Source organism: Herpailurus yagouaroundi, unplaced genomic scaffold, assembly GCF_014898765.1.
Source record: "Herpailurus yagouaroundi ecotype Mexico unplaced genomic scaffold, PumYag 197, whole genome shotgun sequence".
Lineage (NCBI taxonomy): Eukaryota > Metazoa > Chordata > Mammalia > Carnivora > Felidae > Herpailurus > Herpailurus yagouaroundi.
In genome coordinates this window covers 22,156,889-22,181,541 of record NW_024412428.1, presented here as the reverse complement: position 1 = coordinate 22,181,541, position 24,653 = coordinate 22,156,889, and the positions used below count along the sequence as shown (strand labels likewise).

General features: G+C 43.0%; 2 long non-coding RNA genes across 4 annotated transcripts; one reads left to right on the top strand and one right to left on the bottom strand.

Annotated features, from left to right (window-relative positions):
- Nucleotides 1–58: 58 nt before the first annotated feature.
- On the bottom strand, nucleotides 59–22,613 carry LOC121012956 (uncharacterized). Its single transcript, XR_005782424.1, has 2 exons — nucleotides 22,300–22,613; nucleotides 59–1,795 (listed from the first exon to the last, which is right to left on the bottom strand). It is a non-coding gene; the product is annotated as an uncharacterized LOC121012956 (long non-coding RNA).
- On the top strand, nucleotides 10,192–16,311 carry LOC121012954 (uncharacterized). 3 transcript variants are annotated; one of them, XR_005782421.1, is made up of 4 exons: nucleotides 10,192–10,214; nucleotides 10,436–10,538; nucleotides 10,927–11,081; nucleotides 12,047–12,548. It is a non-coding gene; the product is annotated as an uncharacterized LOC121012954 (long non-coding RNA). The 3 variants fall into 3 exon arrangements; XR_005782422.1 differs by lacking the exons at nucleotides 10,192–10,214; nucleotides 12,047–12,548 and adding an exon at nucleotides 16,108–16,311 and having other exon boundaries at nucleotides 10,224–10,538; XR_005782420.1 differs by lacking the exon at nucleotides 10,192–10,214 and having other exon boundaries at nucleotides 10,224–10,538.
- Nucleotides 22,614–24,653: the final 2,040 nt, after the last annotated feature.

The window sequence follows — 24,653 nt, the reverse complement described above, 5'->3', positions numbered from 1 at the left end:
GTGGCTGTACGGCAGAGTGTGATGGACAGAGACACGTTACATGTTAATCAAAACAAAATTACAATATGTATTGGAACTTTATTATACTCTTTTCATCAAAGTGACTACCTATATGCACTTATAGACTTCATACATCAACACACACACTTTTCATTTCTTCTTATATTCGATAATACATATATACATAAGTATAATGTGTGTTCTTTCCTTTTAAAAATTCCAGGACAATAAAATCTGAAGTTGAAAAACAGATAACCCTCAAAGTGACTTTTCATATTATCAATGATTCTTTACTTTCCAGAGCAGTTTCCCCATCCTAAAAATCCCCTGAGCTTTACCTGTTCTACCCTCTCCCCAACCCCAAATGCCTGGAAACCACTGTTCTGTTTACCATCTCCATAGTCTTGCCTTCTCCAGAGTATCATAGAAATGGAATCCCACAGTACGTAGCCTTTTCAGACTGGCTTCTTTCACTTAGCAATATGCATGTCTTTGCAGGATGTTTTTCCCAGAAGCCTGTAAGTCTTTGAGTGTTTCCTGCCTTTTGGTAAAGCACAGGCTCATTTTGAAGTTTCCCTCCCCCAGCTCTGAAACTGTTCCTTTTCTCAAGGAGACTTGGAATGATTTAGAAACCAATATCTGGGCAAAGGTATGTCTTTCGCTATGAGGTATCATTGCTTCCAGGCCCCTGCAGTAGAGAGAGTTAGAATATCTATTTGTTTACATCACGGCTGAATCACACTGCGTCCTCTGTTCCTAGTCCAAAACCACACACATGCAAATCAGTGTCCTCCAGTCAGGTGTGTTTCTTGTTTTGCCTTTGAGTTTGGAATTGTTTATTTCTTCTTCTTCTGGTAGAATGACTCAGTGAGGGGAAAGCTGTTGATCTGAAGGCTGTTGAGCATTTATGGAGACCACTTTTCCCAAACAGCATATGACAGTTTCCATTCCTTTTGCCTGGCTCTGAAGGACTTGTCATTTCTTTTACTACCAATTAAACAAAACAAAACAAAAAACCCCCACTTCCCCCAAATCCTAAACACTTCACATGTCTCCAAGGTCTAATTTTTACAACTTCCTCCAGGGAGAACAGCAGAGAGAGAACAGGAAGGATGGGGCTGACTGTCTCATGATCTCTTACAACCTCTAACTTCCTTTCTTGATGTGTGGAGTCTGAGACTCAGAGAGCTTATTTCTGTTACCAGATGAATAGGATAAGGAATGCAACTATCATTCTATTCCTTTCTGGGTCAAGTGCTGCTGCAAAGAATGTTGCTGACCTTTGTATCTTCATTGGCTCTAAAAGGCTGCTCCATTTCATCAAAAGACAATTGTTTTTCATAACAAAGCTGGCTCAATTTTCAAGTGGCATTGCATAGTTCAAGTGACTGTAACAATGACAGAAATGCAGGTTTCCTGCTTCTTTCTTTCTGTGAAGTCAAAGGGGGAACCAAAATGAACTTCCAGCCACCAGCGGAAGATCTCTTTGTCTTTCTCCTGCTGTGCTTTGTTTGACGGTCCAAGTTCAACACGCAGCTAACATGAGGAGGCCACAGCAAATTTTCCAGCAGCTGCAGCCAGGATTAAGTGTACTATCTTGTTCTTTTGTGAAATCCATTCCTGAAACAAAAACGAAGCAGGCCCTGAGCCTTCTTCATAGTCTCTGGAAGTGAGGCTGAACACCCGGTATAGAGAGTGCCGTGCTTGAGGAAATCTCTGTTCCTGGCTGCTTTTGCTGCTTTGGGCCGGCTGGCCTTGGGCAAGGTGCTGGCCTTCTCTGAGCCTGCTTCCTTCTCTGCACAAGGAGAATAAAAGTCACCGCCTTGCTTACCTCATAAGGGCGTTTGAGGCTCAAATTAAACGTGATAAGGTCAGAGAGCTTTGTGAACTCTAAAGAACTGTAAATATAAGGTGTTATTAGATGCCGTTGAAAGTAAATGATGAGACAGCTTAATTTAAGTAATTTTAAATGCCTTGGGGTCAAGCAGAGCTGTGTGAGAGTGTTAGATATTTTTAATTGCTCTACGGTAAGGGGAGAGGGGGCAGGGCTGGTGTGAGGAATATGGTGCCTTTCCTCTCCTCCACATCAATGTGGGGGAGAGTTGAAGCACTTTCTGGAGAAGGTAAGTAACATCACAGGGTTTTGAGAACTGTGATCATGAAACAGGATTTAACTAACAAGAGACAGACAGGTGGTGGGAGAGACAACTGTGGTCCTGAGAAACTACAAGTGGACTAAAAGATGTGGCCCAGAAGTGGAAGGAAAGAGAGTAAGCGGAGACTGATAAAGGGCAGAGGAATGGCGGCTGCTTGTGGCTCGAGGGGACCTGCACAACAGGGTGAGGCAAGGCGTTTCCAGGCTTAGGACTAAAGAGGCCAAACATGGAGAATCAGCTGGAAAGGGCTTGATAATCCTCCTAGACCAGTGGCTCTCAGACACTTGGAGATCTACGTATTTATGAGTGTCCACTGTGTGCCAGGGACTGGAAAGTGGACTTTGGTTTTAAACGAAATCTTACACAGAACCCCAATATGTAAAACAGAAAAGCTGAAGCTGTCCTACTGAAGCAAGGCTTGGGGGACCCAGGGCCAGTCAGCCTCCCTCTGAGTGTTATTGGTGGCACCTCTGCAGGGAGATAGGGCTCTACTGAGAGACGGAGATAGGCCCACTCATCCGGCGCGTGAGAGCTATTCAGTATTTCCTAAATGAACGAATGCAACAGAGGGTAGGTGGTCTGCAGGAGAGAATTCAGATAAATGGGTTCAGTGGATTCGGTAACGACACCATGAGGCTGTAAGGCATGTCTAGTTTACATGTAAAGGTTTCTCAAGCTTTAGATGTGGAAGGATGGATGTGGGTCATTGTGGTGGCTTGCCAGGGGTGAGGGAGCTTCCGAATAAGGGGGGGGGGGTGTCCAGCCACTGGTTGTAGAGGGTAGGACAAGCCAAAACTAAATGATACTTCTGGAGAACATGTCTTGGGCATTTCATCGCAAAAATACAGCCAGCCCACTGCTCTGCTCCTACAGAGTAAGGCGGGCTGTCTTCAGAATCACAGACCACCATAAAAACGGCAAATATTTACTGGGTGCTGATTACTTGCCAGGCGCAGTAATAACCCCTTATGCCATGTAGTGGGCAGAATAACTGCCTCCCCCACCAAGACGTCTGTGTCCCAATCCCTGGAGCCTGTGACCGTGTTATAGTGGATGGCAACGGAGGAATTAAGGTTGCAGATGGAGTTGAGGTCATAAGCAGCTGACTGAGGTGGAGGGATTACGCTGGATTATCTGGTGGGCCCAGTGTGATCACAGGGGTTGTTTATAAGCAGGAAGGCAGGAGTCAGTGTCAGAGAAGATGTGAGGACACAGCAGAGGTTGGAGTGATATGATAGGAGGGCTCCAATTGCTGTTGCTGTTTTGAAGAAGGAACAAGGAATGTGGGCAGCTTCTAGAAGCTGGAAAAGCAAGGGAACAGATGTCTAGATTCTTGTCTAGAGCCTCCTGGCCTTGCTGACACCTTGACTTTAGCCCAGTGAAACCTATTTCACACTTCTGACCTCCAGAACAGTAACACAGAAAATAAATGTTGCTTTAAACCACTGAACTTAGGGTCCTTTGTTGCAGCAGCAGGAGGGCACTAATACAGGTGCTCTCACTGCACCTTCATAGCAGCTGTATCTGATGAATACTTAATACTGCCATTTTGCAGATGAGGCTTACAGAGGTTGACTCATTTGACTCAGAGGTGAGCTGATGGCCTGACTCTGGAGTCAGCTCTCTCTATCACAGTGTGATCTGGAGATGGCTTTATGTCTTCATTTCACAAACAAGAAAACTGAGGCCCAGAGAGGTGTCCTCATCTGCTCCAGGTCACATGCAAGTTGGTGACCAAGCTCAACGGTACCCCATAAGAATGTGTAGACCAATACCTTACAAATGTAAATGTGCCCACAAGTCACCAGGAATCTTGCTAGGATATGGGTTCTGATTCAGAAGGTCTGGGCTGGGATCTGGGATCCTGCATTTCTAACCAGCTCCGAGGTGCTGGGCTTCGAGTAGAAAGGCTGTAGATGGCCCTGTGCCCTGCTTTGGGGGATCTGAGCAATCCAGAGCCACCAGAGAGCCTTGGGCATCTATTGAGATGAGGGGACACTAGGGAGGGAGAGAGGGAGATTAAAAAGATGGAGACACGGGGCACCTGGGTGGCTCAGTTGGTTGAGCGTCTGACTTTGGCTCAGGTCATGATCTCACAGTCTGTGAGTTCGAGCCCCGTGTTGGGCTCTGTGCTGACAGCTCAGACCCTGGAGCCTGCTTCTGATTCTGTGTCTCCCTCTCTCTCTGCCCTTCTCCCACTCATGTTCTGTCTCTCCCTCTCTGTCAAAAACAAATAAACATTAAAAAAAATTTTTAAAAGATGGAGACTGGAGCAGATGCCTCACAATTCTGTAGAGAATGAGATTTAGGGTCTTGGAGGGAAAGGTCTAATGCTATAGGCTCCCCTTAGGAAAAATGTTACCCAAATGTGACCATTATTGTCATTCGAAAAGTCATTCAAAACTTGCAGGTATGGGTCTAGCATCATGATTACCTCTGCTCTTTTATGGGACAACACAGTTCAAGGACATTCTTCCAACAGACACTAAAATATGTATGCTTGGAGAAAAAGCAACAGTGTCTATTCCTTGCCATATATTTTATGTACTTTTTTTTAAGGGGAAAAAGAGGTAGTATGCTTATTATTTTAGAAACATCTCTAAAGTTTTGACAAATGAATACACACACACACACACACACACACACACATACACACCAATACCCCATGTTTGTATGGTAGCTGCTGGGAGATTCTCCCTAACCTACTTTATTGTGATTGCAGAATTTCCAGCTGTCTGTGGCTACCAGAGCTGCCTGAAGGCTAGGAATGTTCTGGTTTCATTTTGAAACTAAGCACGCAACCAAGAAATATCAGCTTTCATTTCAGATACGTGAACCTAGAGGAAGAAAATGTTTGGCTGGCTGTTTCCTCGGGGTATAGTGTGAAAATACGCCTCCATATGTTTGCAAAGGCCCCAAAAATGAAAAAACAATTTTTTTTTACTCATCCGACTTAGCACTATTAACCTTCAGTGCTTCCTAATGTACAGTTTGAAAATGGAATTTTAAAGTACTTATAGAATAATTTTTTCTGCATTTTTTCTTAGCTCTAGGATTTTCCTCTAAAGGTAATGGCGAATCTGGAAAATAATAAAATATGTTGACTAGTTGTCTGGAGCACTCAGCAAGTGCTGAGGAGCCCTATAAAGTACAAGGAAGATATTGTGCAAGGTTCTTTGCACTCTTAAGTGTCCAGATGCCCAAGTGTGACAATTCTGGACACCAAGGCCTTTAGTGGGGAGGACTCTGGCCAGCTGGGGAGATTGATTCCATGGGTGGTTTTCAGTTATCAGTGTGGGGTGGTGAAAAAAAACATGACTTGAAAACCCTTGTTAGCATATTGTCTTGGACAGGCCCCAATTCCTCTCCTTGGATTATTTCTCCACTATGGGTTCATGTCCTTACCTGTGAATTAGGAATAATCATACCTCCTTTCAGGATTATTGTGATAATTAAAGAATATAATATGAAAGGCACAAGATGGGCCCCTAAAAATGTTTGCTTTTAAGTAACAGTAAACAGACTTTCCAGAATAATTTGTGTTGGCTACGGAATGTATTGTTATCTTTCTACCTTAAATCATCTTTCTCATTATATTTTGCTTGGTCTACCAGCAATATCAATCTTTACTTCTTTTGCAAATATAACTGATGATGGGAGAGACAATTTGTGGCAGGCCATTATAATCTACAGAATGCATAAATACATGCAGATAAAGGAGAGATGACTGTTTTTGGAAAAAATGGTAAGAAATCAATTATCCTAGTGAGGTGATAAAAAGATTTCAATAAAGCAGAGACCTTCTCTGGTGCCTACTAGTAAGTGCTGGAGCCCAGAAGAGTTGGACTGGTTTTCCTTTCTTTCCTGCCTCCCTTCAATAAATACCAGAGTCCACACCCCTCCCTTGCCAGTTGGCAGAGAAAGCACTTCCTGGGAAATGCTCCTTCCCTTGCCCTTTGCTCACACTCCTTAAGCCACATAGCTAACTAAGGTGGCTCTGGGGAGACAGGTGCCAGCCCTCCCCCTCCACCCCCTCTCCTCCCTTGGCTGCTTTCTCCCCTACAGCTCTGGGCAGAGGTCGTCACATGGCATGTCAGGGCAGAAGGACTGGAGCACAATTTCCTGCCTGAGTGCCAGTCAGAAGGAATGCAGTTAAGCTGCAGGGTGCCTCACTTGCATTGGCCCTTCTGAGCTCTAGGCCTATGTTCTCATGGTCATATGGTTTTTTATAAAATTTGCAAGACGTATTTTAACCACAATCACTGAAGATCCTGTTACTTCTACTCTGATTTCCCTTCCAGCATGCTTCCCCATCTGTTAGGGGCCTTGTGGGTTTCCATGGGCATTTGGAGGGAAGTTGAATTGGAGATGCATTTAGTCTGGGCTCAGTGGGATATACTTGATGCATGCACTTAAGCTATTGTTAGGAACACACCTATTGCCTGCTCACTGGGAGTCATGACAGGAAGATGCAGGGAACAGAGGTCATTTCATGACATGGATGGCATGTGGCACTGGAAGTACGAGGTGAGTGGAAGAGAAACAAGGTTTGAAACCTTTGGAGCTAGAAGGCAGTCTGTGGAACATTCTGCCAATCAGCACTAAATGGAAGATTCAGTTCCCAAAGAAGCAGAGTCAAAATGCAAGCTCTTTCCTTTCAGGGATACCCTTGAAAATGCAGTATAGACAATTACACCTGAGATTTCTTTTCTCGATTTTTTTTGACAGAAATTACATGCAACAACATTTATCAAAATTCCTGAGTTTGCAGTCAACAAGTATGAAGCAATACTACAAAAGCAAGGTGTCTGTAGCAGTTCATAATTTTTAAAAAAAGAGAGAGAAGTTTCAAAATTTAGGACAACAATCTTAAAAATGTACATGACTTACCAATAATGAGTTGGAAACCAGAGAGAAATTTTTCTAAACAATCAATTGTGGAAAATAGATTTTAATCAACCCTGCTAGAGGGAAAACTGAATCATATTTCTATTCTCTCTATAGAAAATATGACAAAAGTTTGTCATATTGAGAGGTAATCAAAGATTATACCTCCAAAACAATATAGGAAAAAAGCATAGAGATGCTTCAGGTAGTTAATTAGTAAAACATTTTGTCGCTTCTCTGGATTTTTAGAATTTTGGTATTTAACAGCTTTTAAAATTTTGTAATTTATTATGATACATTTTCTCATTCTAAATAAATATTCACTTTCATACCTAATTTTGGATGCATCCTTTTGCACTGTTTTTCTTAGAAAAGGTCCCCCAAATCATTTAAGTTTTCGGTCCCATAAAATCTGGATCTGCCCCTAGTGCTAAGGTATGATTTAAAGCATTTTCCAAACCTGCAAGGATTCAAAACCAGAGATGCAGAGAGCACAGAAACGGAGACCGAAAATGATATTGCTGATGCACCAAAATGACCTTACTCAGCTACCCCAGACACAGCCTGGGCTCTGTGTCTTGTTGGGAAAGAGAGGGACTTGGGATGGGCCACCTGCCCATGGCCTTGACGTCCCCAACACAGCAGACAGGCAGCCCCACAAGGACCTACTTGCATGCCTCCAGGATTACTATCACCCTCCTCCTTCCTCCTTCCCCTTCTTCCCTTGTTACTCTGAGTTTGTATTTATGCAAAATTATATATGTGCTAGCTTCAAAAGGCAAGTAGCACACGAGGTTTCTAATAAGGACCAGCAGATTTCTGCTCCCAATCCCCACCCTGAGGCCTTTTCCCTGTGGGAAACTCCTGATTCTTTTTTTCCAGGCATTTACCTCCATATTCTCACCATATGCTTTATATCGCAATTTATTAATTTTTTTAATTGTAAGCATCATCTGTTGACTTTTTAGTCTAGAACAAGAGACTATAGTTCTCTTCCATCTTCCCCTCCACTCTCTACCTTCCAATATGGACATTTCTTAAATTGGGGTTAAACCAATATTTGGTGTTTACATTATAATGACAATATGTACACATTTTTTTTTTCTTTTTGAGTGGAGACCTCTCTGTCCTCTTGCTCCAATCTGGACTGGTTGCTGACTGGGTCTGCTGCTGATCTGTGATTCCACACCTCCCTTCACTACCACCCTGTACTCCCCTCTGCCCACACTCTGTGTCAGAGCCCCTGTGTCTTCCTGTTTCATGGCTTAATCTCTTATTTAGAGCATATCCTTCAGGAACTTCTTGAGAAAGAATTGGTGGAGGGAAATCTTAAAGCCTTGGGTGCCTGAAAATGACTTTATTTCACCTCCATATTTGATTGATAGTTTAGCAAGACACAGAATTCTAGGTTGGAAAAAGTTTCCCTGAGAATTCTGAAGACATTTTACCATTATCTTCTAGCTTCTGGTGTTGTTGAGAAATCCAAGGCCATTCTTTCTTAGTTCTCTCTGTAAACTTTCAAGATCTTTTCCTTATTGCTGGTATTCTGAACCTCTACAGTGGCATGTCTTGCTGAGCCATTTCTCTTTCATTTTTCTGTATCTGGAGATATTTCAGTTCTGGAAAATATTCTTGTATTATTTCCTTGATAAACTCATCCTTTCCACTTAGTCTGCCTTTTCTTTCTGAAACACCTAATATTGTTTTATAGAACTCTATTTTATGCCAAGAATAATTCTAGGCTCTTGGGACATATCAGAGGACTAAAGAGACAAAACTCTCTGCCCTCCTGAGATTTGTTTCTTTACAGTGATGCGTTCAAATCCTACCTTTGCCTCTGACTGGCCATGATACCTTGCATAAGACATTTAAACCTTTCCTGTCACAGTTTCCTTGTCTCTAAAGTGGAGGTTATAATAGAAATTGCTTCCTTAAGGTCCGTTGAGAATTAATGACATATCATAGAAAGGGACTGGAACAATATTTAGCACACAGGAAGAGCTGTAGACATGTTGGTTATTATCATTATTGCCCGACAAAGCATGTGAGTCACAAACTGGAAATCAAAACCTCAGTCCCCTTGTGCAACTTGCCATTGTTCGCTGAAGACAAGTTGGGGCTGGGATCATAGGAGTAACTGAGTCATTCCAGCTCTTCCAACCCTGACCAGCGTTCACATTTCAACACTAATGTGAAATGAAGTGGCACCTGCATCAAAAAGTGAAGAGGCTTCCACCAGCTTGGGAAACAATTCCATTTTAATGGTTTCCCACAAGTAACAAGACTTCAGTTAAACTCGTCCTGGGGACTAGAAGTGCTCAGTAAAGTCCCCACTTGATTTCACCATCCTTGGTCTTAGATCCAGAACACTAAATCTACATAGCAGGGAAACTGAACGTAGCTGCTTGGTTCTGCTTTTATCACTTCACAGCCCACACTACCTCTGGTCCTACCCCCACTTTCAAAAGCAGAATGTCACCAAAAGTCCTCCAATCTCCCCAGGAAAAGGTTCCAGTTTTTGAGTCAGAATTTGAACTGTTGTTGAGTTTAGAGACTGAGAAGCTCTAGAGGATATGGGATCAGCCCAGAGTACTGACTTGAAAGGAAATAACTCTCTTCTTTATAATGTAATCTAGCAAGGAGAAAAGGTCAATTTACTTAGCGAGATGTTCTGGGAGGAAAAATTACTTTTTAAGGAGTTCTGAGATTTTTAAAACAGTTTCCTTAAAAATTTTCCCTTCCTTCTGTTTCTGATGGATCTCTTATATTCTGGATTTGGAGTATCGTTGAAATGTCTAGGCTTGATTGTTGGGAGAAAGGCACTGTCACGTTAGAGTGTGTGAAACATGGGTCTCTAAGAAGGTATGATTAGCTCCCACTTTCTCAGTCCTTGGCAACAAGGCCAAGAAGAAGGGGAAAGTGGATTAATCCTTTAAAAAAGCATAGAAGAAGAGGTTAGAAAAGTTAGAAAGGTCAAGTGTCTTGGAAACTTTGAGTGGGAAGTCCATCATTTTATCTTTAGGACACAAGGTAATGATGGCGATGATGACAATGGTCATGATGATGATGATGATGGTGATGATGATGATGATGATGTACTATGATCACATAAAAGCCTTTCATCTGCAGGCTCAAAGTGCAACACAACCACTAATTAATCCTGAAGGCAAGGTAGGCAAATATCATTACCTCCAATTTGCAAACTAGGAATCCAGGCAGGAGGAAATTAAACCCTTAACCAAGGTCATCTCAGAGTGAAGACTAGAAATGAAATGAAGAGTCCCTGCCTCCTTACTTTCCACTGGCTACCTCAAAGGTGGCTACTGAAGGGCTTGCTTTTTATTCCACAGGCAGAGCCAGCTCCTTGCTGCATCTGACCCTTTTCTTTACAGAGTTCAGTGAGGGCAGGGGAAAGACCTTATAGAATGATGTCTCCACTACAGACTGGTTTTGAGAACTGCCACATCTCCAACCATGGAAGCAGAAGTGTGGAAGGTGTGTGTGAAACCCTATAATCAACTTGAAGGCAAGAACTATAACTCATGCTTTGTGCCACCTCTAATACCCAGCACAGAGTCAGTCCCACCATAGATCTTCCCAATTTTGGTTATTTCTTAATTGATAATCCTGTTCTTTGGCAAGAAGAGAGATTTCCTTTTTCTCTAAAGTCTATTGAGTTTGTTTACTTTTCTTGTTTCCAGAGGGAATTTAGAGAGTGTGGCAGAAACAGTAGCTGACCACCAAGGATTTGTGTTCCCTCCCATCTACTGTTGTTTTGGGGAAGTGGCTGCCCAATTGGGAACAATATTTCCCAGTGCTTTATGTCTGAGTGACTAATTCTGGCCAATGGAATGTTAGAGGTGATGGTGTGTGTCGTTTCCAGGCTGAAGGAGTGAAGGGCCTGACATGCTTCCCATCTTTCTACCTCTGGCAGTCACTGTAGGGCTACATGCTAAAGATGGCAAAGCTAAAGAACGTATGTTCCTGTGTCCCCCACTTGGCAGGGAATCACCAAGTAACATCCACATTAGACTTCAGGTAAGCGGAAGTCAACCTTTTTCACTGCAGTCACTGCAGTCATTTAGAGTCTTTTTTTTTTTTTTTTTTTTTTTTTACTGCAGTTATCTGCTCTAATATAGGAAACCTTTAGAATACATCTCATGTGATAAGCAACAACTTAGAGATGAAGCAGTTAGGGCAAAAGGAAAACAAGGGTAGGGAATAAGATGAACACAAGTGCAAAGCATGTACAGAAAATGTATGCTACAAGGTGCTGTACAAGTTGTTGGGAATAGGCAAAATATGTCTTTGAGTTTCCCAGCATCCAAAGCAAAGAGGGGAATTCTACGAGCTACAAGATTCACAATGCTGAGGAGAATCACATGTTAACACTTAGGAGAAATGTACATTTTTCTGGTTCTTTAAACTGAGAAACATTTCTCCTATGAGGTTGAGAAGGAGGATCAGTGCTGTCAGGTGCATTTGGCCACATCCTCAAAAGCATCTGTACAGTGGTTATCACAGAAATTGTCGTGTGGCTGATATAACATCCCTTGATACAAAAAGTGGCAGTATATGAAATAGGTTTTAAGAGAGGCCAGGATAATATGTAGTGCACAAAGGCAGCTCTTCAATGGTCTGGCTTAATCCAATGTCCAATGACCCTAAATGGGTGGCTTCCTTGGTCTCGCACAGGCTCTGGGGTTATCGCTTAAGAATCAAATCCATACTTCTGGGTGAGCCATGAGATATAAGCCCAACCACACCATGCTGTGAGAACACAGCCTGATCCACTGGATGGATGACCCTGTCCTCTGACCAGATGTGACAGGAGGTAACCCAACAGCTGACTTGCTGACTGAAGTGAGGAAGTTTCCCTCCCTGATCTGCTTGTTTGAGTGGATGGTCTTGGTGTGGATGTTCATCCAATTACCACATCTCAAGGGCAGTGGTGGGAAGGAAATCAACGCCACGCCTACTGAGGTCACCCTTGGTTTCCTAAGGTCTACAGGTGTGGATGAGAAACATCTGGCCAGGAAACCAGGCTGCCGGAATCCCCGGAGTAAGGGCACTCAGCCACGCCATCAGGAAAGAGGAAGCTCCTCAGCAGTATTCTGGCCAGCACTCAAATTCTTCAAGTTTGCAAACCAGGGAACTGCTTCATGCACCTGCCCTGCCAAGGGTCTTCACAATGAGGAAGATTACATCTCTGATTTCCCAGTCCTTTGTGAGACCAGGTGCTTAACCCTGCCTGCAGGGATAACTCTTCTCCCTCTGAAAGAAATAGCTGTTCTAAGGGGAAGAGATATGTCATGGGGGAATGGCTTGACTTTTCTCCCAAAAAACATGTTGTCCATTTACCTAGTGGGAAAGAAAACTGCACACACTTCTGAGAGCTCAAAGCTGTTTTAGGGCCTGTCCTTCTCCCCTCTCCCCTTTCCTGCCTCCTTCCCTTCTTCCCTCAAAGACACAGATGGAAATAATATGTTACCTATACCACAGATAGTGTATTTACCAGTAATCTTCATTTACAGAGGCTGACAGCAGCGGGATGCAACGTCCTTTTCCTCTTTTTGAAGCTCTCTACGGGATTTTATTTTGCTTAACAAACATTTAATGAGTCCAGGGAACTGGTGTAGCAGAGTCAGTTAAAGCCATGGGCTTCTGGCTCAACAGATCTAGGTTTGATCTCGCCTGATCTTATTACTTTGGGAAACTCACAACCTCTCTAAGCTTTGGTTTCCTCACATGATTTTCTGTGAGGTTTAGGTTTAGGGGAGATAATGACGCAAAATGCCCCATAGGAGTAACTGAGGGTGCTGCTCACTGCTCATTAACATCCTTTATCTTCAGATATATATATACGTATATATATATATAGATATATCTCTATATACATATATATAGGTATAGATATACATATATAGATAGATAGATATACAGTGAGATAGTGAGGGGGAGAGAGAGATTCCTGGTCTTTGGTGAATTCAATCACTTTATTATTTGGGGGGTAGAAAGAGCCTTCCCTGTGTCCTTCTGAGAATATTGTAAGACATACACTAATTTTTCTAAATATGATAGAATTAAATTGGTTTTATTTTAAGAATTCATGTGAATTTCAGTCTCCCTTTGAGAGTCTGGTCTGAGGAAACCATAGACAACCAAAAAAAAACAAAACAAAACAAAACAAAGAATCAAATGCTAAGCTCAAGGTCTGTGTCTTATCATCTCTGACACTTGTATTCTTTAGAGCCCCTTCTTAGGTTTTAATTCCTCTGGGGAGAGGGTATATGGGGGTGACATTTTTCTTCTTCAACTAATTTATCATCCCTACACCTTCAAAACCAGTATCACACCCAAGGGTCACCAAACCTCCTGGAGTCTGACCCACGGAGAAAGTACCTGGAGACCCCTTGTCTCGGGAGGCAGGTGGTGCCCCTTCCTATGGACACAGGTTATTCTGGGCAGTCTCTGGCAGATGCTGAGGCATAGGATGTGGGTTTTAACCTTCAGAGTTTCCTCCTGAAACCTTAAATGCCATCTCTCTGGTATTTCTGGAACTAACCCTCTGTTTATAGGGGGTGAAGCAAAGCAAGTAAGAAACTGAACACAGATGGTGGCCCTTTCTGACTCTCCTCCCTCTCACCCTCCTGACTTACAGAACACTCAGGCAATGCCTCCATTTTAAGGTGGGCCAAGGCTGAGTTTTCCAGTTAACAGTAAACTGGAAACAACTTTTTTTGTAAACTTCCATTTCACCAGTTTTGTGGTCACTTTCTTCAGTATCCGACTGACAGCATTGGTTTCTGGGACCCTGAACACTGCCTTTATCTGTGTCTTAGACCATTCGGGCTGCTCTAACAAAAATACCCGAGACTGAGTGTCTTAAACACTCAAAAATTTATTTCTCACAGTTCTGGAGGCTGGCAAGTCCAAGAGCAAGATGCTACAGGTATAATGTCTGGTGAGAGCCTGCTTCTTAGCTCATAGATGGCCCTCTTCTCACTGGCAGAGGGACAATGAGCTTTACTGGGGTCTCTTTCATAAGGGCATGAATCTGATTCATGAGGGCTTCACCATCATAACCATATAAGAAAAATGACATCTCCCAAAGGCCCCACCTTCTAACACTATCGCACCAAGGGTTAGAATTTCAACAAATGAATGGAGGAGGGGCACACAAGTATTCAGCCCACTGCACCTTGCTACCAGAGTCCTGGTGTTAGCATCTAGAAATAGGAAGCCAAGGGTTTAGTTTGGAATAAGCCAATGCCTGAATAAGCCAGCTTGCTGGTGGGTCAGGATCACAACTAGTCTATGTCCCTGAGGATGTGAAGAGAAAGGGCAGAGCTAAGTCCGTGATGTCATGCAGTGTGGACACTCGCATCCTGTAGATTCAACCACAGAGTGAGCCTGTCTTCATTGATTTAGTCAGCTGCCTGGCCCTACTGTTCATTTCTCAGTCTGCCTTTTCCCTCTATGGAAGGGCTCACGCTGGTGTTACCACACATGGTAAACTCAGCGAGAGCTGCCAGCTGTTTTGTTTGCTCAGGGAAATGTCATGTGAATATGAGCGTTTAATCAATAACTCTTTGCCTTTGGTGGTGGTGATGATAGATGCTTTCTGGCAGGTTATACAGTTCCTGATATAGAAAGCCTTATACTTTTGCAGTTAACTGTATGCTTACACAGTATATACACATATGTACATATATACATATGCATATGTACACAGGTACTTTGATAGGCTCCTGTTTTAGAAAAAACAAGGGGACTGGTTGGTAGTAGAAAGTAATCTGTGGTTTTTATTGTATATTTTATTTGTAACTTTCAATCCCTTGAAAGCACTAGGTCCCTTGTAATTAACACTCTGCAGATACCATGGTGGTGAAGGGCAGCTGCAAGAAGGGCTCCTTTTACACCTGCTGTGAGAGGAGGGGTGGGGGGGGTCACAGGGGAGTGAAGGGGGTGTTTCAGCAACAGCTGCAGAGCCTGCCGTGTTGAAAAATTGCCTCAGTCTCCTCTCCCTGATACTGGAATTCCTTCTTTAGGAGCATAACCTTTTATTTCAATTGCAGTTAAACAAATATTCCAATGCCCTAGTGGAAGCAACAAACACCCACATATTAAAACTTGCCTGAAGGCAGTTTTTACCTCCAGAGAAAGAGGAAGGGGCGGGAAGGAGAAGATCACCGCAGGGAGTGGGTGTGTTGTTGGAAAGAGGAACTGAGAACCTCAGAGTCAGAGCTCATTAAGTCATGCTTTTTCTTTCAACCTGATCTCCCTTCCCTGTCTCATCTTTGAAAGAAGCTTTCAAATGCTGACACAGCAATGTACAAGGTGAATCATGGATTATTTGTCTACGTGCTTTACCTGTGCTTAAATTTAAAATTTCGGCCATTTATTCAAGGCCTGGCAATAATTAACCAGCAATAAGGAAATGACATGATTTTCTTAGAGGAATGCATCAGAAAATAATTTCCTGGAGTCACCGAGAGAACTATAAACAGCTGTAGTCTCATTTTGGGCCACCCGGTGCAAAGTCCTTTTAAATCATAGATGGTGCCCGCCCTGAGGAGTGTTGGACTCAAGCAGTCTGAGCAAGGTGGGTTTTAGGGACCAGGTGAGCCCTGCCACTGTCTTCTAGACCTGCAATTATCCTGTGTGTTCAACCAAAAGCTTCCCTGGAGCTGGAACTAGTGTAACTGTTCTTCCATCAGACACTTTTTGAGCACCTATTTGGTGTTGGGAACTATTAGACGCTGGGGGAAAAAATTAGTAAAAAATGAAAAGCAAAAAGAATACTGTCAGCCCTAGAAACAGGTATTTGATACATAGGCCTTTTGTATTTCCGTTCTGGTCAAACAGCTACTCTCCTCAAGGCCACAAACACTGACGCTCATTCTTACTCTAATTAAAATTACCTGAAGGCAAAAGAGGAAAGTTTGCCTAGAAACAGCGGTTAGGAAAAAAAAAAAATTTTTTTTTTTTTTTTTTTTTTTTTTTTTTTTTTTTTTTTTTTTTTTACAGCCTCATAACATTTTACCAATGCTGCTCCCTGCAGGGCAAACCTGGAATCTCAACTCAGCAGTGTGTACAAACTTCTCAACCTTGATTCCTTTGGAGAGAGCTTGAAGGTCCAGGGGCCCTGAGACTTCGCTCATAAACCCCCTAAAATAATTGTGAACAATCATGTGCCCTCTTGCATATTTTTGAAAACACTGACGTACGAATTTGTATCATCAATTTCACAGCTGTGAAGGTTGAACGTTCCCACATATGTTATGTGCTTTAAATAGTTGCAGACTGGGGCACCTGGGTGGCTCAGTCTGTCGTTAAGCATCCGACTTCAGCTCAGGTCATGATCCCATAGTTTGTGAGTTCAAGCCCTGGTTGGGCTCTGTGCTGACAGCTCAGAGCCTGGAGCCTGCTTTGGATTCTGTGTCTCCCTCTTTCTCTGCCCCTCCCCTACTTGTGCTCTGTCTCTGTCTCCGTCTCTCTCTCTCAAAAATAAATAAACATTAAAAAAAGTTTAAATAGATGCAGACTGAGCTCATCAAACTTATGAAAAATACCTTCTATATCACCTCACGGTAAAAACAGCCCTCATTGCCAAATCAATCAATCAAATTAGAATTGCTTTTTGACAGGAAAAAAAGTTTGATCATTCTCCATTCAGTGTAACTGGTTTTTGGTGGCAATTTTTTTGGCTCTTATCCACCAGATGGGGAACCTCTTGACTTGTCAATACAAACAGAGAGCTGCTGTAAGGTGGCATGTACCTTTTGCTCAGAGGCTACTGGGGACCAAAACTTCTCTTCAAGACCTCAGGAGAGACTGAGAAGGAAGAATTCTTTTCCAGGAGGCCTAATCTTTAGAAAACATGACAGAGGCACATGAGGGTCCTGCACTCTAGGAAACCCTGAAGGGAAGCTGTGGTCTGGTAAAGGCCAGAGCAAAAGTGGAGGGACAAAGAGAGCCTCCTTAACATAAATGGCCCCTTGGACCCTGAAGTGGCCAGAGCGGGGCGCTCAGGTTCTTGGGTTCTTCAGGTGAATCAAGTCAGCCGTCTGAGCACTGCAGGACTTAAATCGTCTACATCTTTGACTTCTGTGTTCCTAAAACCAAGTGCCCGGGAAAGTGCCTGTGGTAGTTCCATCCATGGGCTACCCACTCACCTCTTGTCAACACTCCCCTGTCACAATCCCTTTCTCCCACCTAACAAAAGAAAGACATGCACCTTCTGCCATCTTGCATTTGACTAAGTACGCCGTCCTGGTGTGAGAACATGCACCAGACAACAGCGCCATAAGAAAATTCAGATCTAAGAGCAAGAGTCACAGGAGAGCGAAGCAAAGGGAGCTGTCTTCTTTCCTCCTTGCAGGAAAGCCTAATGGGATTGGGATGGAGGATGTGAAGATGATCTCCGGTCTGCCTTGGAGCCCCTTGAATGCCACACTAAGACACTCTAGTAGGTCTTGCACCGCCTTTTCAGGCTCTGCTCCTGCTGCACCCTGCATCCCACTGATGGGAATACAAAGGGCTTCCCCACACACCCTGTGCCCTTCCCTCTGTCTGACTTGCTTTGACCATCATCTTGCTCTGTCAAAGTGTCTTTAAAGGCTAAAGTACTCTTTCCTAGGGGCACTTGTACCCCAATGTTTATAGCAGCACTCTCAACAATAGCCAAATTATGGAAAGAGCCTAAATGTCCATCAACGGATGAATGGATAAAGAAATTGTGGTTTATATACACAATGGAATACTACGTGGCAATGAGAAAGAATGAAATATGGCCTTTTGTAGCAATGTGGATGGAACTGGAGAGTGTGATGCTAAGTGAAATAAGCCATACAGAGAAAGACAGATACCATATGGTTTCACTCTTATGTGGATCCTGAGAAACTTAACAGAAACCCATGGGGGAGGGGAAGAAAAAAAAAAAAAAGAGGTTAGAGTGGGAGAGAGCCAAAGCATAGGAGACTGTTAAAAACTGAGAACAAACTGAGGGTTGATGGGGGGTGGGAGGGAGGGGAGGGTGGGTGATGGGTATTGAGGAGGGCACCTTTTGGGATGAGCACTGGGTGTTGTATGGAAACCAATTTGACAATAAATTTCATATATTAAAAAAAAATAAAGTACTCTTTCCTGATTATTCCCTGGTATAAGCCTCTCTCCTTTCTCTGAATTCTGTAACATTCTATACTATTTTTAGGGCATGTATTGTATTCTTCTTTATGCTATAATTATTTAACTTCACATCTCATGGTCCTTTGAGGTGAGAGGCAAATTAATCCTTCTATTTCCCAGTTGCCTAGTTCAAGATCTGGTATAGAGCAGGTAATCAGAAAGCATTTCAGGCCCCAGGTCCATCCCACGATGCTGTTGTGTGAGTTTATAAAATATACTTTCCAAGTAAATACAGATTCTATGTTCTCCAATCAAAGAATGCACTTTTTCTCACCACACACCTGAAGAATGATGGGATGAGTTCTAAAACTTAGTAACTTCTGGAGTTCCAGCACAAAACATCTGTGAGGGTAAGGAAATTATTAATGTGATCGGGGATTTTGTCATGGATGATGACACACTTTGGGTGGCATTTCTAAAGCACCACATGGTGCTTCGAGGTCAATAGACTGCGTCCGGTGATGACTAACGGTGCATACAGGAGCTCAGTCTGGGCTCATTCATCTCCCCCCGCCACCCTGCCTCTTGTAGGAGTTATTCTGCTCATGACCCACATTCATTTCTTAATTGAGATAGTTTTAAAACATGCCAAGTATCAAAGATCTTTGGGAATGTTTCCAAATTTTATCAAAGATATACACATATCATGAGATAAACATCAAACTTCATGGTAACTCACTCAGCATATTCAAACCCCCAATTAAATGTGTGGCTTAGATTTAAATGATGGTCATGTACCATCACTTCATGGAGACAGGATAAATGAAGAATAGAATGAGGGATGAAAAATTTCCACCCAAGTCATATCTAAACTGGCAGGGACTGAGCTCATTTAGATATTCATAAATCTGCAAATAAATAGAGTAGCTGGAATGGTTCTGCAAGACAGTGGTTATCCAAATGCAAATCAACTCAGACAAATCAAAGAATTCAGAAAATGGGAGCCATGTAAATTGTCTTACATACAATGCATAAAGAATTATGCCTATGTGGTTTTATTTTACATTATAAGAATGATCTTAGCTATTGAGTGGGAGAGCAAATTCTGGAATGGATATGTGTGCCAAGCCTTATGGTACATAACAACAGTTTCTTGCCCGGAAGCTTCTTGTTAGCTCTGCTGTTAACCAGCTGAGTGACTTCGCCCAAAGATCTGTCCATTTTTATACTTAAAAACTTGAACATTGGCCAACAAGTGCATCTAGATAGGGACCCTTTGGATTGCCAATTAGTCTTATTGAAGAGTCATCCAATCTTTAGATGCTAAAGTTTAGAGACTTTACCTGCTGAGTCTCTTACCCAACCTGCCCATCTTCACTGAGCACCTACTACAAGCTCTGTACGCCTGGCACCTGAGTATTTGGCAGGCAGGGTGTTCCCATGGAGACCAGTTCTACTCCGGGAGAGTTTTTCAGTCTGTCTGTAAATTGGGGTTAGTGAGGGCAGCCTCCATCCTGCTAAGAAACAAAGCCAGCCTTTCATAGGAGCGAGAAGCTGGTGCTTTACCACATGTTTTTCCAACATCCTCTATAAAAACCCTTTGTGGTGTTTGTTGGCTGACCTCTCACGAACCTTTCTCTTATGTTCTAACTGCCTTTCTCATGCCAAGCATGGTGAGAGTTTTTATTCTTTCTGCAATAGTAGGGATGTCAGATTTAGCAAAAAAAGATATAGGACATCCGGTTAAATTTGAAGTTCAGATAAAAAGCAAAGAATTTTTGACTGTACAACACATGGGACATACTTACACTAAAAATTATTCTTTACCTATCTGAGATTGAATATAATGGGATATCTTGTTGGCAACTTTATACAGGGATTCAAACGTCCTAATTTTTACATCCATTGTTTCTGCCGTTTATCCCTCATAGGAGGAAATAATGCTGCACAACCTGGAACTATTTTAGTTACCTAAAAAGAACATGCACTCTCCATAAGGGAAGGGAAGCAAAAATAATATAGAAACAGGGAGGGGGACAAAACATAAGAGACTCATAGATATGGAGAACAAACAGAGGGTTACTGGAGGGGCTGTGGGAGGGGGGATGAGCTAAATGGGTAAGGGGCACTAAGGAGTCTACTCCTGAAATCATTGTTGCACTATATGCTAACTAATTTGGATGTAAATTAAAAAACTAAAATAAAAATAAATTTAAAAAAGGAAAAAAAAAAAAAGAACATGCACTCTTCCCCCTGAGAAAGGTTATGAATAACACACTTTTCATTAACGAGTGTCCTGAGGTTTGACTATTCTCTTTTCTGATACAATAATTATTTCTTTTCAGGCTTTACCTCTTTTTTTGCATCTCTAGCACCGCTTGTCTTACCTTCTTAAATAAAAAAAGGAAAAATCCTTTATTTCAACCCTGGAATGTGAAAGATAGCAGTTCTCAGATCCTCTAGCTATATGGTTTACCTAGGCCCCTGAGTTCTGAACCCAGTAATAGAACGGCCACCCTGTACATATTACCCTTTCTGTTGCTAAGTGGCACTTGTATGAAGTAAAGATGACCCTCACGGTTTAGTTTCAACATTTGGAAAAGACACTTTCTTTTCCTTTTTTTAGTTTCTGGTTTTAAACTAGCGTGGTAATCTCCGGGGTGGTTTAAGAATCAGCAACAACCCACGTCTTCACCACTCAGCTTTAGATGCTTCTACATTAACTATCACCACCAGACGCTTCTTCCGAATGTTCTCCCCTTCTCACCTGTGCTGGGCAGCTCCTCCAGGCTGGTGGCCTCACAGCTGCCTAGGACACCACCTGAAGGCAAGCCTCTTGGCAAATTGTGTTTGGAGACAGAGCATTTAAACTTCCATCATTGGGCAAAGTTAGGGGGTTTAGGGATGAGGGACTAAGCGGGGGGAAAAAAAACCCCCCTGCATGTGTTTTGTTTTTTTTTTTTTTTTTAGTAATCATCTCATTTAATCCTCCTGGGGTGACCACGGCAGATGAATATTATAATTTCCTCCATTTTTCACATGAAGAATGTCAGGCAAAGAAAGCTGAGTCGGGAATAAAAATCTTTTGATTCTGGCTTCTCTGCTCTCATTTTTTTTTTTTTTTCCTCCTGGAGTTTTCCCCTGGCTATCATTTAATTTCCTTTATGCAGCAGCTGAAAACAATAATGTATTTTCTATAATCTTGTGTGTCTGTGTGTGTGGTAAAACAAATACATGCTCTTTGTTTAACAAACATTAAGCACCTTCAGAAGAATACAAAGCGGAGATGTCTGCATGTGTGACTGACTCCTCTCTATTTCCCCAAGGTAACTATTTCCCTGAGGTGACTACTTATGAACAGCTGGGGGCCCAATCCCAGTATTTTTTGTGGCTATTGATTCAATTTCTGCCATAGGCCTGCCTTTCTTTCACTGGGTGATTTACAGCTTTCCAGTGGGTCACAGAAGCCCAAAGGGTGTGGGCGCTGGGGTCTCGCCAGCTTGGATATTCGACCCATCCTTGCATGGGTTCTCATTTACTTCAGCAAAAGAATCTCTTTTTTTTTTCTTCTTTAATCAGGTTGCATTTGGGCTGAGGGAGGGTGTGGGTGTAGCAGTAGATAGGAGGGAGGGAAAGTGGAAAGGAAAATCGCCTTGCTGGAATAAATGAGTGGGTCTTCCTACAGAGAATAATTACCCCAGGTGAGAGGTCGTGAGGTTTAGGAGGCCTGTTGCAAGATTTTGCCCCAGCCCAAAGAATTTATTTCAAACAAGGTGCACCAGGGATTAGCTTTCTGGCTTTCACTGAAGGATTTGTTGGGGTAGCTTAATATTTTGGCTAGTTACCTTAAAGCCAGGATTCTGTATAAATGCAGATCGTCACGTCCCCCACCTGCTGAGTCCCCCTTAGGCCCAGAAATGAGGAAAATGAGGTGCGTTGGAATTACTGGCTGGCGGTGACTTCATCTGAATCTCGTCTCTCAGAGGGTAACCATCCGAGGTGCAGGCTCAGCCTTCACCACTCAGGCCGCCTCACAATACTAATGAAATAGGAACACGGGGCCCCAACAAGACAAAAGTGTTACCAACATTCTGATCTGTGTAGATACACAGGAGCACGTACTTACGGAGTTCTACAGTATATCGGACTCTGACTTCACTCTCACTGGTCACGATGCTTATTCTCCAGGCAACGCCGAGTGAGATGGGGAGGGAAGAGTCAGAGCTTGACAGGAGATGCAGACTGCCTGCTCCTGAAGCGGTTGATGGACAGGCGGAAAAGCCAAGCTTGGTGGTCACGTGGCTCTGCCACCGCCGGCTGGGCGAACTTGGGCACGAAACCTAACCTCTGGGGTCACCGGATGTTAGCGACCTGAGGCTCCCAGGATGTGTCTGCAACTTCCTCAGCACAGTCCACATATAATAACTGCCTGACAAAGACCGCCTAGTATGTGGCCATTACTTCGTCCCATCCGGGTTCTAGCACTTCTTTGCTTTTGACACTTTGCTCTCAGAACCTGCAGAGGGCGGCAGAGCGCTTCGGTAGGCTCTCCCTTCTTGCTGCCTCAGGTTCTCAAGGGCCCATCTCCCCGTTAGTCACAACAGACACGGTGCAAAAGGTCCATGAGACTTCTAGGGACTCACGATAATATTGTAATTTCTCTTAAAATTAGAAGGAAAAAACACGTATTAATGAATACATAACAGTGAGTCTAGCCTGCATTGCAGTAATGTTTTTACTGGTCCAGTCGTCAGATAAAACGTTTGATACTTTTTTTTTTTTTTTTATGGAGGAAGGGACTTGGAGGGCAAAAGAGCCTTGAGCCTGAAAAGTCATGATGCAAACAGAAGTTTTGGAACTCACTTCTGAGAGTGAGTTAAAAGCCTAAGCTGCCTTTTGGCAAAGGCCAGAAGGGCTGAACCACCAAAATCCCTTGTCTGTGGGGAGTTAAGAGACACGCTTTATCAGCTACAGAAAAGCACAGGCACCTTTTTTCTGGAGAAAACTTTCAGTGCCTGGATAAGCAGAGTAAACAGCCTCTGTTTGCCCAGGTGACTTACGAGGTAGGAGTCTGAAGGGAGGCCTGAGGGTATCATGAACTACGCTGAACTGAGTGTTTGGGGCGAAGGGGGCCACATGAGGGCACTTTTCAAATAGCTAAAGCTTGCATCTTAGATCCTATGTAGGGGCTTATTGACAGCAGGATTTTTAAAGGAAATCTCTCTATAATGCACCACATTCCACAGTCTTAAACATTTTTTTATAATGTTTGTTTATTTTTGAGAGAGAGAGAGCGAGCACAAGTGGGGGAAGAGCAGAGGGAGAGGAGGACAGGAGATCCGAAGTGGGCTCTGGGAAGACAGCAGAGAGCCCGATGCAGGGGCTTAAACCCAGGAACCAGGGGATCATGATCTGAGCCAAAGTCAGACACTTAACCAACTGAGCCACCCAGACGCCCCTCTTAGCATTTTTAACTTTTGTCAGTGGAATGTATATGCATAGACACACAGACACACATAGACATACATAGACACAGACACACACACACAGCCTAATAGTGCTAAAAGATTAAAAGATAAATACCAAGGGTGACTTGTTTCACATTTCTGTCTTTCCACCTCCTTGTTCCTGCTCCTTGATGGCAATCACCTTCAACCCTTCTAAACCCCTTTCATTTTTCTGGTATTTAACTCCATATTTTTAAGGAATATAAACACAACACTGTTTCCTGACTCATCAGTTTCAGATAGTAGCTATTGTTGTCCTGTTCTGATAGATGAAGATTAGCTGCTGTATATCCCCAACCTTATTTCTCCTCTCACCCACAGCTACCAATAAACTTATATCATATTTTTTATTCAATCTATATTTAAACTGTTCATTACAGCACTGCGGAAATGTCCACTGCTGAGCCAACAATTACATCCCCTTTCTTTTTCTTTAAAAAAAATTTTAACATTTATTATTATTTTTTTTGAGAGGCAGAGAAGGAGTGAGAGAGGGCAGAGAGAGAGAGGGAGACAAGGAATCCAAAGCAGGCTCCAGGCTCTGAGCTGTCAGCACAGAGCCTGATTCAGGGCTTGAACTCACAAACCGTGAGATCATGACCTGAGCCAAAGACGGATGCTTAACCAACTGAGCCACCCAGGAGCCCCACAAACATGTTAATTAGAATTGACAGTGAATGGTATCGACAGCTAGTTGCTCAGGAGGATCTCATATTTGAAGGCAGAACACAGGGTTTTTTAGTTCCCAGCTGCCTGCCCATTTTATGACTCCTTCTGAATGTTTGCTACAGACTATGGTTAGACTCCTAGGAGGCTTGGAAACTCAGTTGCCCTTTGTGGAGGAAACAGAGTTGAATCAACATGTGCTGAATAGGACTCCTCCCAAGAAATACAAGCATCCAGGGAGACTTCAGCTCACCCACTTCAAATAAGGTGACCAGGGTGCCAAGGTATAGTTATCAGGAGGAGTGAT